Source organism: Eleginops maclovinus, chromosome 3 (genome assembly GCF_036324505.1).
Source record: "Eleginops maclovinus isolate JMC-PN-2008 ecotype Puerto Natales chromosome 3, JC_Emac_rtc_rv5, whole genome shotgun sequence".
Lineage (NCBI taxonomy): Eukaryota > Metazoa > Chordata > Actinopteri > Perciformes > Eleginopidae > Eleginops > Eleginops maclovinus.
This window is the reverse complement of record NC_086351.1, coordinates 2,122,025-2,137,148: the sequence shown is the minus strand read 5'-3', so window position 1 is coordinate 2,137,148 and position 15,124 is coordinate 2,122,025.

Here is a 15,124-nt window from a genome sequence, read left to right as displayed (position 1 = left end):
GGTTTTGAAGATTTAAGGGGATAATGGTCATACAGCGTAGTCCCAGGCTCCTGAAACACTGCAACGTACAAGATACCTTAAGACATGAATAAATAAGGAAGGAAAATAGTCAATAAAATACAATGCAATGAAAAAAGCTACTCCTGTTTTACACACTGCGATAAAATAGCAACACACTGGAAGTAACCAGGGTTAATAAGGACTGTATTTAAGGTATTGTTTGATGTACTTTTACTTAGTCTCTTTCCATTTTATTATACTTGATCATACTGCTTCTTAGAGGAAATTATTGCACATTTAGAAACACACTTAATCAAAGAGTTGTACAAAAATCACAGAAAGACATTCAAGTAAAATATGGAAGAGACACAAAGGGAAACACAAGATGTAAAAACATGATTGGATGCTTTATCAGAATCCGGTTTATTGCCAGATATATTTAATCATTAAAATAATGTGCTTTGGTGTATAATGCCGTATACATATGTATACAATAAGAGGAATACAAAAATAATTAAAATACATTTTAAAAAGTAGTAAATACAACAATATTATTTTAGAAATGGTTAAAAATATTATACAAATAAAATAAAGGTTAAGATAAATATTTAAAACTTAAAAAATAACTGACATACTGAGGAATATAATGCTGTATAAATACAACACATAGAATACATGAATAATACAAAATACAGTTAAAAAAAGAAGTAAATATTTAAAGAAATTGTTAAAAATAATTGTAAAAATAACAAAAAATGTAGTCAAGAAATATACATATCAAAAAATGTTATAAATCAAATCATCACAAGAAAATGGTATTGAGGTCGGAAAGCTGTGTCGTTTGTATTTATCTCTAAACATATTCTATGAACTGTTATAAATGGAAACATAATTAGAAATGTGTACAAAGAGGAAAACACCCACACAAAAAAGTCAAAAGTGAAATATGTGTATATTAGAATTCATAGTGGAAAAGCGGTTCAGGTCATTTTGTGTTTTTTTACCTAAGGTTGTCAATACATATAGAATTCCCACATACAGAGTGAGCTCCTTACTGTAACAGCACTGGGTGAATTTACAAGCACTGACGCAATACTGTGAACCACCACAAGGGGGCGATAAGCAGCCATGGAATAACTGCAAAACAAAATGAGGCCTCCACAGAAAAACTCCTGCTGCCTCACGTCAGGACAGAGAAGGCCTCTTCCTGCTCATGCATGCCTTAATCAGCTCGTACAGTTGGCCTCGGCTCTGTACGCAATTTAAAAAGCATGCGATGCTACTGAGCGGCCGACACAAGACACTGTTCAACTTGTCCTCTTTTTGAGAGAGAGAGACACTGAAGCAGAGTCAACAGTATTGATCCGAATAAGAAATGATAAAGGGAGGGGAGGCAGAGAGCAGGTGGTGGTGGGATTTAGTCGCTCACCGGGTACGTATGGTCAACGCTGGCGAGCGGCGAGGGGACCGACACCTACTCCAAACAGATGCTCAAAGCAATGGGATGTGCCCCCATTGTGATCAGAGTGGACAGCTGAATTGTTTACCACCAAAGAGCCCTTTTTCTTCACAATGGGGCCCCCACTTCACTGACATACTGAGGATTTCTAAAGAAGGGGGGGGGGGGGGGGGGGGGGGGATTTTATAGGGTGAGCCTCTGTCCGTACCCCCTTTTTTCTTTCTCTGTGCTCAGATGGACCTCTCTCTGAGCGCCCCCACCCTCTATCTCCTCCACAAAAGCCCCCCTAAAGCTACCGCAGGGCAGGGGTTTAAATGTCACGCTTGGCCATCAGAGCGCCCAGCCCCCGGCTCGTGTCTCCAGGGGGACGCACGCCGAGAGACAGGGAGAGGGAAGCATGAGGGGAGGGAGACACTTGCCCTTGCCCCATTGTCCATAACGATAGGCATGAGCTGCTAACTGACTCCAAATCAAGTGTATCCTCTCGCCACGCGCCCCAGCCCTGTCCTGCTCGTGCTCCAACACAAAGGGCCTCTCTGTGTGTATATTTTTCTCTCCACCGTCCATAGGTGAATAGCAGCTTTGGTCATGGTATGTTTGACGGAGCAGCTTAAAAAGGAGGAGGCTGCGGAGTCTAAATTCAGCTGGCCACCGGGCCGAATGATAAACGCAGTTTGTCATCCAAAGACGCTCGAGATCCGTCCGCATGGCACTCCGTTGAGCTCTTACACGACAAAAATCGATGCTAACTTTTCCCGTTCTCTCACAGAAGGGGGACTTCAAAAATGGGAGAGCAAGAAGAAAAGGGGTGGGGGGGGCTGCCAAAGTGTCAAGTTGAAATACAAGTACAGGACGAAATATACGAGCTGCCGGCCAACTTTATCCCAGCTCAAGGTCCTGGCCCGTACTTAACCAACCCACAAGATTGAGTGTTTTATGTATCTATTTGTTCTAAATAGTGGCACACTTGACCTTGAGTTAGGATGTGTGTGCTTGCAGCCCCGGCCCGGGAATCATCCCTCCTGTCAGAGCGGGAAGGGAGTGACCTTGAACCAGCAAGGCGCAGGCGTAGCTGAGTGCACAAACTCATTTAACTCCCGGGTTTGTTATCGACATGCTGTAATCGTTAACATTATGGATGATGAATAACTACTGACTACCGTGTATACCTGTGCAATTCGTCCGCGTGCCATGCGGACCGGGTCCAGCAGTGGTGGCAGACGCGGCGTGCTGATGGTCAGGTGACTGAGGGGCCACATCACTTAGACTTGTTTTTCCACCCAATCATAGCGGCAACTCATCAAGAGCTGCCAGCAAAGCACAACGAGGTGCTTAAGGACATAGATCACTTCTGTGCTTTACTTTTTTTATACCTTCTATGTGTACTCGGAAACACTTAACCTCCAGCACCAGCTGTTCAGGCATCTGCAGTGGAGCTTTTCTGCTGGGTATTGATCGTTGTAAATGGCTGGATTTACTGTAGTTTCTGAAAACACACAGAAAATGGACAAAGAAATGACTATGGTCACTGCCAGGCATGCATTTTTTAAATGATAGGGTTTTAACACTAAAGCAAGTGAGTTAGTGGTTAAGGTTTCATGAAGGAATTTGTCAGAGGGGCACAGGACGGGCGCTAACATGTGCAGCAACTCTCTGTTGAAGTACACTCAGAGGGCTCGGGAATTAATCTCATCACCTTTTCAAGAACTAAAGTCTCCTTGTTTGAACTTCAAATGAACCGAAGGAACTGTAAACTTTTGCTAACTTAGTCTAGTAATCGATTGAGACGCCATTCTTGAAGTGGCTGGGAACTCAGTAAGCATTTTAACCAGAACAGCTGACCCTACCAGTGTCTTCAGGTCAAGCAAAAAAAAGAACAACGTTTAATTTATGTCGTCCTGATCCTCGCAAGACAACATTATATATTTATCCAAAAGGAGTGAGCATGAGGAAGGGCAAATGTTCAATTTTCACTTACCTGTCTTTAACCTTAATTACAGAAAGGCTGTGACAAATAATCAATAATGCGATATGTCATGATGTGCTCTCCTGTGATATGGCATCGATACTCTGCATGGGTGTCACTAAACGGTCTCTTGTGATGATGGTAATAATGGTTGTGGGTTGGGGGGGGGGTCTTTCTTTCTGTACTGCAGACAATATGAAACCTTCAGGTCAGTTCAGCCTTTAGATATGTGCTTGTTTTAAACCTCTTAGAAAATGAATTCACTTTAATAATGCTGCTACTTATTTCCATGCATTTCTACTGATCTGATTACCTTTTGTGCTTGCCTCTTTGTTTAGTATGTTCCTTTACGTATATTATCTTGCCTTTTATCTGCATTTTCCTATGCTGCAACAACGTAAATGTCGTGATGGGTGGCCAATAAATGAGGATTAAGATACCCTCACACATGTTTAAGACATGCACAAATAATGTGGTTTAAAAAGAAATCATTTCATCAACAAAGAAAAACTTAAAATGGCCTCTTTTTTGTCTCCCTAACTGAACAATCCAAAGACTGCCAGACTGTACTTGATCGACTTTCAAACTGATGTCATATTAGAAAATCCCACTGGTATAAACTGGTGTTAAACTCAGATGAAAGCTTTCCCTTTTAGCAGATTGATGCAAACAGCACAAACATTACACCGTACGACAAAGCTCAAACATCCAAGTGAAAGAACAAAACACAGTTCGGAGCGGAGGGGGGGATTTTTGTAACATTATGTATGGGGTTAAATAAGCAATAAATGTAAAGTTAGAGAACATCTTTGGAACTTTAAATCCAGTAAAGTTTCACACCCTAAACATCAGCACTGAGAGGATGAGGTTTGATATGAAAGGACTAAAAAACAAGGCATTGCACAAAACTAAAAGAGTAGAAATAAACAATTCTGAAACATAAACATATATAACGTATAATGTGAAATGTATCATCATATTCTGACTCTCCTACTGCTATATGTTGAAGTTACTGCACTATTGTATTCAAATGGATCCTATTCTGTTTCATTTTGCACTTTTCTTTTGCTTAATTTTCCTATTGTGTCTTATGTGCTGCAGATAATGTGTTGCATTGTTGGAGGAGTTCAGGACCTAAGATTTTCATTGCCGTCACTACACTGTAGCTGCTGTTGCACATGATAATAAAAACCTTTGTATCTTGCATCTTGAAAGTTCACATTAGTACTTGGTAACCTTTTTCGATTCCACTTCAATCAAGAGCGGAGAGTACGGTGGCCTACAGGTGCAAATGCGCTACAATGTCCAACTTCCAATCAGAGAAACGCGCCGCGCTTTCAATGCAAATGTAAAAACACAAAAATTCTAAAACACAAAATAAAATTTGACAACACATGAGCAGGGTTTACTGAAAGCGCTGCATGAACGAAACACTGCAAATCCTCATAATGGAAATGTCATGGGCCGGGTTTGCACCTTTCGCCACCGTAGCAGAGCACAAAAAACAATCAGAAATCCCTCCTGAAAATCATCATCAGATATCCAAAGTAGTTCTGAATGATGTTAGGTTGTGTTCATGAAGAAACCCAGTTTATAAAAGGAAGAAGAAGAAGAAATAGAACATGCATTTTAATGGCCTTAATGTTTGTGTTGCTGCATTACCAGGCTGGAGTTCAGACTTTAGTGTACCCTGAAAACTTCAAATCAGCTTGACCAAAACTAAATTAAAAAGCAGTCCATGGTGCATCACCTCAGGCTAACAAATAAAACGGCACTGATTCACAGCATCTGTCAGACAAACAAGCGATACACTAAACCCTAATCCAGGTCACCGCATCCTCCTGCCTACAAGTTTACTGTGGGGCTGGATCTACATTTCATATACACTAACTCTCAGCAGGTCTCCGGCTTGACCACACAGACGATCTGCCTTAGGCTAAAACAAAAAGTTTGGTAGATTTTCCTCTTTCTCTCACGGATGGCCTTGGGAGTTTGACTTCTGCCCTGCCAGTGTATTCCTCCTCTCCGGGCTTTCAGGGCTTTTCATCTCGCCAAGGTGCAAGGGCAGCCACTTCTCTCCCCTCCCGGCCCGTCCAGCCTGCACACACATATGTGCATTTCCATTTCAGCTATAGCGCGAGATTAGCAGCTCCACCACCCCAAGGCTGGCTTAAGACAGGAGGGCAGCAGTGTTGGTGGGATGCATGCGGGGGAGAAGATCCCCCAAGACTTGTTTGAGGCAGCTGTGGATCGTATGGATGAATCCTCAAACGTGGTGGTTGAGGATGAGCGGTGTTGTGAGGTGTCAATTTCTTGTCAACTTGATTGCCTCACATATAGCGCTGCGTGGTGAAGAAGGCACATTTTAAGAGGTCTGTACTTACAGGATTCTGTTGAAGTAAGCCATTTGTTTTCTTCAGTATGTCAAATAACACAGCTGCTTTAATCTTCCAAATAAATCCGTAAACATGGTTGGCATTGTTCTTCTTCTTTGAATTAGTACCGTGTAATCTCTCAAACCCAAGTCTTTTGCGTCCTTTTTTTCAAGGCACTATACTCTCTACCTTTGGTCGTCATCGTTTTTTAAACCAAGGACGAAGCATGGACCCCCCTCCTTACATTTAGTTGCATATTAAATCGGCCTACAATAGCTTTGAGAATGCCCTAATAATAATACATTTATTTTACAGGCACTTTTACAGGTGCTCAAAGTCGCTTTACAGAGGTACATAAAAAGACGACAGGTCGATAAAGTGAAAGTCACATTAAAATAGAGCAAGATAGCACGCCTACACCTACAAACTATAACCTGAAATGCATGCTATGTGCTATGTGTATATGTCATATGTGCTGCACAGCAATTTAGCATAGGTTAGTTGCATTGTTTTTGTGGACTGATTTAACTCTGCTGGTGTGATTTTAAATGTATGTTACTGTAAATCGTTTTTGTAACCTTTTGAACAATATCTTTTAAATACTTTAAATGAAAAACAATGAGTCTGCCTTTAGTAAGAAGCCGTGTTGTGGACCCATGAGTTCTTGCCAGTTTAAAGAGAAATGCAGTGGCACAAAATGTCCTTCATTCTGCATTTGATTGGTGCTTCATTGGCAACGTTTAGTCCCCGATGGGCTACATTTCTGAAATGTCTGTCGCTGTTGATACTACCTTCTGTTCTTCTATTGCTCATTCTGAATGAACTGGAACACACTCATCAGAAAACGAAACCAGCTTTAAACCGGATGGAAATGGAAAGCTGCTTTTAGTGACTCTAGGTTTAAAACATATACTGAAAAAATACTTCAAATAAAAGTAATTACATTTCCAAAATCATCTTCATCCTCCGTTTCCAAGATCCGTGTTGCTGTTACTTATCCACAGAACACTCTGTCCACAGCGATTCCTTTGAGCGTCATGAGCAACAATCCTTTAACGTGTACCTTTGTTGTAAAGTTGCAACAGAAGGCAATGAAAAAACAACAATAAAATGAGCAACAACACAATGAAAAGACATTAAGACAATGAACTGGGCGACACGATCCTTTATGTGACTTTCAGATCGTTGCTTTTTTCCCAGAGAATAAGTACAGTTCTACTTGAATGCAGAGAAAACCAAATGAGGAATGTTTCATAACCTATTATTGCTTTTCGTTTCATTGCAAAATCCTTGTCCTGTTCCAGAATCCATGTCCCTTTTACTGATCCAGCGACCTTGCATAACAACAGTGTAGAATCAGCAACACTACATTGAAAACTAACATAACATAGCACATTAGGAGAGGGTATATAGAGGCTTCCCTTGACATAGACTGACCCTTTCAGTTGCTTTCAGAATGATGCATTGTGGTGTTTTAAATGCAGACTTGGCCCTGTAAACAAAGCACTTGTCAGCCTTCAGCAGGCAGTACATGTAGACCAGTAAAACCACAATGCTATAGGACATGAGCCCATTTGACCACAACCCCCCAACAAGCCCATCAGACAGATCCGGCATCCTGTGGCAATATAGCGCCTGTTACAACTGACCCGTAACATGTGGCCCAACTACAGCTAAATTGTGGCTGAATTATTGATACAGTGGCGCTGGCCGCTTTGCAAGTGGGGGCATGAAAGGGAGCCAACATGGGAATGGTCTGCTAATTTTATATGGGAGCCTCAGGGCACATTCCTCCCAGTGAAGACCAAACATATTGACATATGTGTGTAGGGGGAGAAGCTGTATATGATATCAGCCTGGTGCTAGAGGAGAGAAATGGACAATGTGACTCTCCAGACAGACCGGACCTCCGTCTACTTGTGAATTTTTCTGTAAATATATTGAGAATTTGAGCATTAAGGTGATGCATGTGTTGTACTGCTTGGCAGGTTTGAGCTGAATGCTGGGTTTTACTTGACCTACACACACATATAGGACTGCCTGAATGGTCATGCATGGTACAAACGCTGTTGTTATGGTGCAATGACGTTAAATACGTTTGTTTCCATGGAAATATTTCAGATTTAGAATATTTTAACCACCATAAGGAAACAAATGAGGCTGCCCCCACAGTCATTATTGAGATCCCTTGTTGTGGACCCATGCATTATACTGTACACTACTACTAGGAGGGCAAATTAGGGGAGAAAACCTCAAAAAATCCCCAGCTAAATGGTGTGCTTCACATGTTTAACTCGACCTACACACACATATAGGAGTGCCTGACGTGTCATGCATGGTATAAACTATATTTCTATGGTGCTGATAAACATCAGTACAAAGCCATAGCTAGTGTGTTGCTATGGAGAGGAGCAGCACCGAGATATAAAAGGCTTTTGGACATTTCTGGAGAAATTAGCCAGCCAGCTCACTGATGGTCATCCACCTTGGCTTAAACACCTCCTTTCCTTTCCTTTCCTTTCCTTTCCTTTCCTTTCCTTTCCTTTCCTTTCCTTTCCTTTCCTTTCCTTTCCTTTCCTTTCCTTTCCTTTCCTTTCCTTTCCTTTCCTTTCCTTTCCTCTTCTCACCTTTCCTTTCATTTAATTTCCTTTCTCTTTGCTTCCTTTCCTTTCCTCTCTTTTTGTTTCCTCTCTTTCCTTGACTGTCCTTTCCTTTCCTTCCCCTTGCCCTCCCATTTCCTTTCCTTTCCTTGACTGTCCTTTCCTTTCCTTTCCTTTCTTTCCTTTCCTCTCCTTTCCTTTCCGTTCATTTGCTTTCCTTTCCTTGACTGTCCTTTCCCTTCCTTTCCTTTCCTTTCCTTTCCTTGACTGTCCTTTCCTTTCCTTTCCTGTCCTTTCCTTTCCTTTCCTTTCCTTTCCTGTCCTTTCCTTTCCTTTCCTTTCCTTTCCTGTCCTTTCCTTTCCTTTCCTGTCCTTTCCTTTCCTTTCCTTTCCTTTCCTTTCCTTTCCTTTCCTTTCCTTTCCTTTCCTTCCTTTCCTTTCCTTTCTTTCCCTTCTAGCTTCAGTGATGTTAATTAGCACATCAGACCCATGTGTCATACAGTATACGAGGAGAAGAAATTAGGAGACAAAACATTAAAAAAATGGTGTGTTTCACTTTCATTCGTCAGTGTGATATTGGAGAAATGGTGGGATAAATTCTGATGTATTGGGGGGGGGGGGGGGGGGGGGGGAGTGTTTAAGCCAAGGTGGTTGACCGTCAGTGAGCTGGCCGGCTAATTTCTCCAGAAGTGTCCAAAAGCCTTTGTGTCCTCGGCACACTTTTATTTCCACCTCTCTTGGAATTGTGATGACCATGCCTCGGGGCGACAGAGACACCTTGAGGAGGGCCCACCTTTAAATCCTCCGCTCTGCGACTTCAACCATGACCCCTCGCTGGAGGGATCCCCCAGGCCAGATTTAAACGAGCTCCCCCAGGTCCGCCGCGGCTCCTCTTTTCCCCGTCACGTTTCTCAGAAAGACCGGCCCTCCCTAATGGCTGACTGTAAAATGTATTTGAATTAAGGCAAAGAAGATTTGATATGAAATTGCACATATGTGGCTAAATGTGCCATGACATGTATGAGTAAACAGTGGGCCAGGAAGAGGGTGGGGGTGGGGGGGGGGAGTGACTGTATTTGGAAGACAGTAGGAATGCTGAGGGCCCTGCAACTCCCTTTTCCTTTCCTCTCTTTTTGTTTCCTTTCCTTTGTTTTTGTTTAGTTCAGTTTAGTTTTGTTTCCTTTACCGTCCTTTCCTTTTCCTTATTTTGTTTCCTTTCCTCTCATTTCCTTTCCTTTGTTTCCTTCCTTTCCTTTCCTTTCCTTTCCCTTCCTTTCCTTTCCTTCCCTTCCTTTCCTTTCCTTTCCTTCCCTTCCTTTCCTTTGTTTCCTTCCTTTCCCTTCCTTTCCTTTCCTTTTCCTTATTTTCCTTTCCTTTCCTTTCCTTTCCTTTCCTTCCCTTCCTTTCCTTTCCTTCCCTTCCTTTCCTTTCCCTTCCTTTCCTTTCCTTTCCTTTCCTTTCCTTTCCTTTCCTTTCCTTTCCTTTCCTTTCCTTTCCTTACCTTTCCTTTTCCTTATTTTCCTTTCCTCTCATTTCCTTTCCTTTCCTTTTCCTTATTTTCCTTTCCTTTCCTTTCATTTCCTTTCCTTTGTTTCCTTCCCTTCCTTTCCTTTCCTTCCCTTCCTTTCCTTTCCTTCCTTCCTTTCCTTTCCCTTTCCTCTCCTTTTCTTCTCCTTTTTACTCCTTCCCTTTCCTTCTTTCTCCCTCCTTGTTTTTTCTTCTATCCTAAAAACCAGTTTGATGTATTTACATGTCGTCGGGCTCGAGCCGTATTCCCCGTTTAATTCTAATCAATTCCTTTGACTCAAATCTTCTTCTTCTTTCACGTTAAATACTGGCGCTGACATTTTTTACAATCCTCCTCTTTCCCTCTTTTTTCTCTTTTGCTATTATGGAGGACGAGAGGCGAGAAAAGCATACAATATACAGGCTATTGATCCACGCCCATCACTGCAGAAAAAAAGTCAGTTCAGGAGGTGGGGGGAACGGAGGGGGGGACTGGACACGGCGATCGATAACCTACTCTATCAGCCGTTTCCATGGCAACCGGCCGAGCAAGGACAGAGGGCTGCTGCCATGCGTTTTGCACCTGTCTATTTCATCATACACCTATTGTGATAATGAAAGTGTCGGGGGGGAACGAACGGCGTGGGGCGCCGGTGCAGCATCAACTTCCACAATTAAAGAAATTGCATAAAGGTTAAAGGCATGCTGGGGAAAAAAGAGAGGTGAAAAATGGAGTGGAAGAGGGGGGCTGATTTCGGTGGCCTCCTCCTCTGGGTTGAAGGACGCTCGAAGGCAAACCAGGTTGCAGCAAGTCGGGTGCAAATCCGGATGCTATGGGTTCTGGGTTATTTCCAGAAAAAACATGCACTGAAATGGGCGGTTGTTTCCTTCAGTGGAGACGGGGGCCCTTTTGAGGTTGACCCCAATTTGGAGGTCGAGCAAGCATGATCAATGTGCCGACCATGAGCCAAGTGTAGGCACAAGTGCAGAGGAATATGAAAAGGAGTGGGAAGCTGTTGGTCGAGGTTAGCCGAAGCTCAAAACCCAGCGTGCCGAGCCAGACAGACTGTCAGGAGAACTTGACACCCAGACAGATCCCCGAATCTCTGTCTGTCTGAGCGTGGTGAGCATTGAACTTCCCAAAAAAAAACAAAAAAAAACCTTTGAACCCGGAGACTCGTGGGCTCCAGAGTGGTGGCGCTGGGCTGGGTCGGCTCCTTAAGTGAAGGGGATGGATATCATGATCTGGGGCCCGTGTTGATCATGTGCCGTATTGATCGCCGATCGAAACTACTGCTGAAAACGTAGGATTGAGCGGGAAGGAGCGAGAGAGTGAGTGGGAGGAAGGCGATCGGCTGTGGCTTCTCGATACGGTCAGTGGCTGCAGAGGAGGAAATGGCGGTTTTCGGGGAGTGTTGTACAACATGAGTGTCCATCTTGGATGTATTTCTATCAGGGTTCTCCCTCTGTGGTGAAGGATTCTAGTCAGTAGTGTAAAGAAATTAAGTAGACTTACTCAAGAACAATTTTGAGCGACTATTTTAATGATACTTTGTACTTTTACTCCATTACATTTAGTACCTTTAGTTGCTAGGCAGATTAGGATTAATGATGGTAAATATAATCTCCCTTAAATCAGACTGTAGTTCACCTGCAGTAAATCCAGCAGCTACCCTGCAGTATACAAAGCCATTCAAACTAGCTGCACCTTTACCAGCTCTGAGACACTTTAATGATCAATCATTATAAAACATATCAGAGATATTATTCTGAAATGGACCAATCAGACAATGACTACTTTTACTGTCGCTACTTTAAGTACATTTAGAGGAGAGTACTTTCTACTTTCACTGGAGGAACATTTAGAATACTTTTACTGTGACAGAGTATTCCTACACTCTGGTACTTCTACTTTACTCAAGTACAAGACCTGAGTACTTCTACTTTTACTCAAGTACAAGACCTGAGTACTTCTACTTTACTCAAGTACCAGATCTGAGTACTTCTACTTTACTCAAGTACAAGACCTGAGTACTTCTACTTTACTCAAGTACAAGATCTGAGTACTTCTACTTTTACTCAAGTACAAGATCTGAGTACTTCTACTTTACTCAAGTACAAGATCTGAGTACTTCTACTTTACTCAAGTACAAGATCTGAGTACTTCTACTTTACTCAAGTACAAGATCTGAGTACTTCTACTTTACTCAAGTACAATATCTGAGTACTTCTACTTTACTCAAGTACAAGATCTGAGTATTTCTACTTTACTCAAGTACAAGACCTGAGTACTTCTACTTTACTCAAGTACAAGATCTGAGTACTTCTACTTTACTCAAGTACAAGATCTGAGTACTTCTACTTTACTCAAGTACAAGATCTGAGTACTTCTACTTTACTCAAGAACAAGACCTGAGTACTTCTACTTTACTCAAGTACAAGATCTGAGTACTTTTACTTTACTCAAGTACAAGACCTGAGTACTTTTACTTTACTCAAGTACAAGATCTGAGTACTTCTACTTTTACTCAAGTACAAGACCTGAGTACTTTTACTTTACTCAAGTACAAGACCTGAGTACTTCTACTTTACTCAAGAACAAGATCTGTGTACTTCTACTTTTAATCAAGTACCAGATCTGAGTACTTCTACTTTTACTCAAGTACAAGATCTGAGTACTTCTACTCTAACTTAATTACTAGATCTGAGTACTTTTACTTTACTCAAGTACAAGACCTGAGTACTTCTACTCTAACTTAATTACTAGATCTGAGTACTTCTCCCACCTCTGACTCTAGTCTACGCAGACCTGACACCTCTCCACCCTTCACTGGATTCTCGGCCCCTCTGTGGACGACGCAGCGGTTGTCCTCTAACACCAGAGGCCCCTGTGTGTGTTTTGTGAGCTGTGACAGTGAGCTATTGACGGGCACGTGGCTCTGCAGTGTTGTTCAGGGGCCACTGGCCACTCCACTGACCTTTGACCCCCCCACATCCATCCACCGGCCTTATTGTCAGTGTGGAAGGAGGAAGAAGGAGGAGCAGGGAGTAGAGTGGGGGGGAATTGATGACCCTTGGGCTTCTTGGATTCTCCTTCCCCCACTGCCTCACCCCTCCCAAACCCCTCCATCCATCCCTCCCCCTTTCGCTTACACCCCCCCCCCCCCCCCCATACACACTCCACCTCATGCCGATCAATGACAGTTTCATGTGGCTTCTCTGGGCCTGCAGTGACGTGTGTCCTATTGATTTATCGACATTACTCCAGGCAAGCGAACCCAGAAGCCCCCTCTCTCAGTGGGCAGCCAGGCTCCAGCCCGACAGAGGCGTTCCACCCCCACCCCAACCCCCCTGCCCCTGCGCCGGGTGGGCCTATGCCAAGCCATCCAACTGTACCAGGCTCCTCTCTGGAAGCAGCGGCGCATTAGCTGCACACAGCCGAACAGCCTCTCTCTCTGCCCATCTAGTTTATGCCTGTCCCCGCCCCCCCCCCCCCCCCCCCACATGCACACACACTTCTTTTCTCCTGCACTCCATGGGACATGTAATGGGGACAATGAGCGAGACTACCCCGGCACTCACAACACATTTACTGTCGCCTCCGATTTCCAGAGGCGACTATTCCACTTTTATGGTCAAAAGGTTCTTTTCTTTGGTCCGTGTCAATGTCATGCCTCTGTGGCCATGGCCCGTCCTCGTGGCTATTCCTCTCATCTTCCTATCTGTTACAGGGGTGGGGGTGGTGGGGTGGGGGGGGAATCAGACAAGCCCATCCTTTTACACTCTGCCCCCACCACCCCCTACCCCCCCGAGGCTCTCCTGTGTCCAGTGAAAGGCCAGTGGATTCAGGGAGAGGAGGGGTAGAGGGCAGCTGGACACTCCCCGTGGCCTGGCTAGCCGCTGATGTGGGGGTCGTAAAGGAGGGGGAGTGGTGGGGGTGGTTGGGTTGGGGGGGGTCGTGATTCAACACCATTAAGATAGGACTGCAGCGATGGCAGCTGGCTCTAAAATAGGAGGAGAAGAGGTGGGGGGGGGGGGGGGGGGGGAGGCTCAGAGATCAGTGACCTGGCCACAGTGTCCAGCTGGGGGGTCACTTCACAGGCCCACCTCCAGCCACGTGCTGGATGACCATCTGGGGGATCTGCCAAGTCCCCCCACCCCCCACCCCTGCAGCAGAGGGAGCATCATCTTCTTAGTTACAAGGATGACTGACAACAAAAGTCAAGAAATCTGTCGATGGTGGGGGGGGGGGGGGGGGGGTGCACTGCAGCTGCCTGTTGTTTGGCATCAAGCGCGGTGGGCATCTGCTGTTTAATGCAATGCCGGGCAGAGTTTGCTCCAAACAATTGCTTTGCTTTCATCGATGGACTGCAGAGATCTTTCAGGCTCATGTAGTTTGGGCCACGCTGATGATTGGTACCTTTATATATTCATATTTGTTTTTCATGTTATGTTCAGAAAGGAAGAGAGAGGAAAAGAGGAATTTCCGGGGGTCAACATGACAACTTGAAATGTCTTTTTTTATCCACTACCCAACAGTATGACATTTATCTAAATTAGGAAACAGAAAAAGGTTTGTTTGATACGTCGATGAAAGTCTTTCTGTCAATCATTGATTATCCAAACTACACCTGATGCTGTCTCTCAATCCCTTCCCTCCTCTGAATATCTGCTGTACTGTAAGTGGACTCCCCTAAGGGTTAAAGGTGTTTCTAAATAGGATTCCTCCTCTAAAGTGCAGGAGAGCGCGAGGAGGGGGGGGTCACTCAGCAGTCCAGATGGACCACCAGATTCTCTTTTAGCTGAGCCGTTCAGTTTGATGGCCCTGATCGGGGAACAGATTAGCACTGGTTTGTTGTCAGTGCTAACCTTACCCCCCTCCTCCTCCTTCTCCTCCTCTTCCTCCTTTCTTCCTCCGTCACCTCCACCCACTCTCCTCCCCCATCCTTTCATCATCCACTCCTTCTCCCCGAGCCTTCTGTCTTAAACTGTTTAAGGTGATTTTTTCTTACCCTCCTCCCAATGTGGTCGGAGGGGGGATCAAGGGTTGCTGACCCCAGCCTGATTGTAAAGGTTGTCGGGGGGGGGGGACCTCCATAATAAATAGAGGTCCCCGCTAAACAGATCTGACCTTCTGGATGTTTCAACGAGCTTAAAAAATCTAAGGCCTTTATTTTTTGGGCCTGATTTTGTAATCCCTTTAACATTTATCATTGTT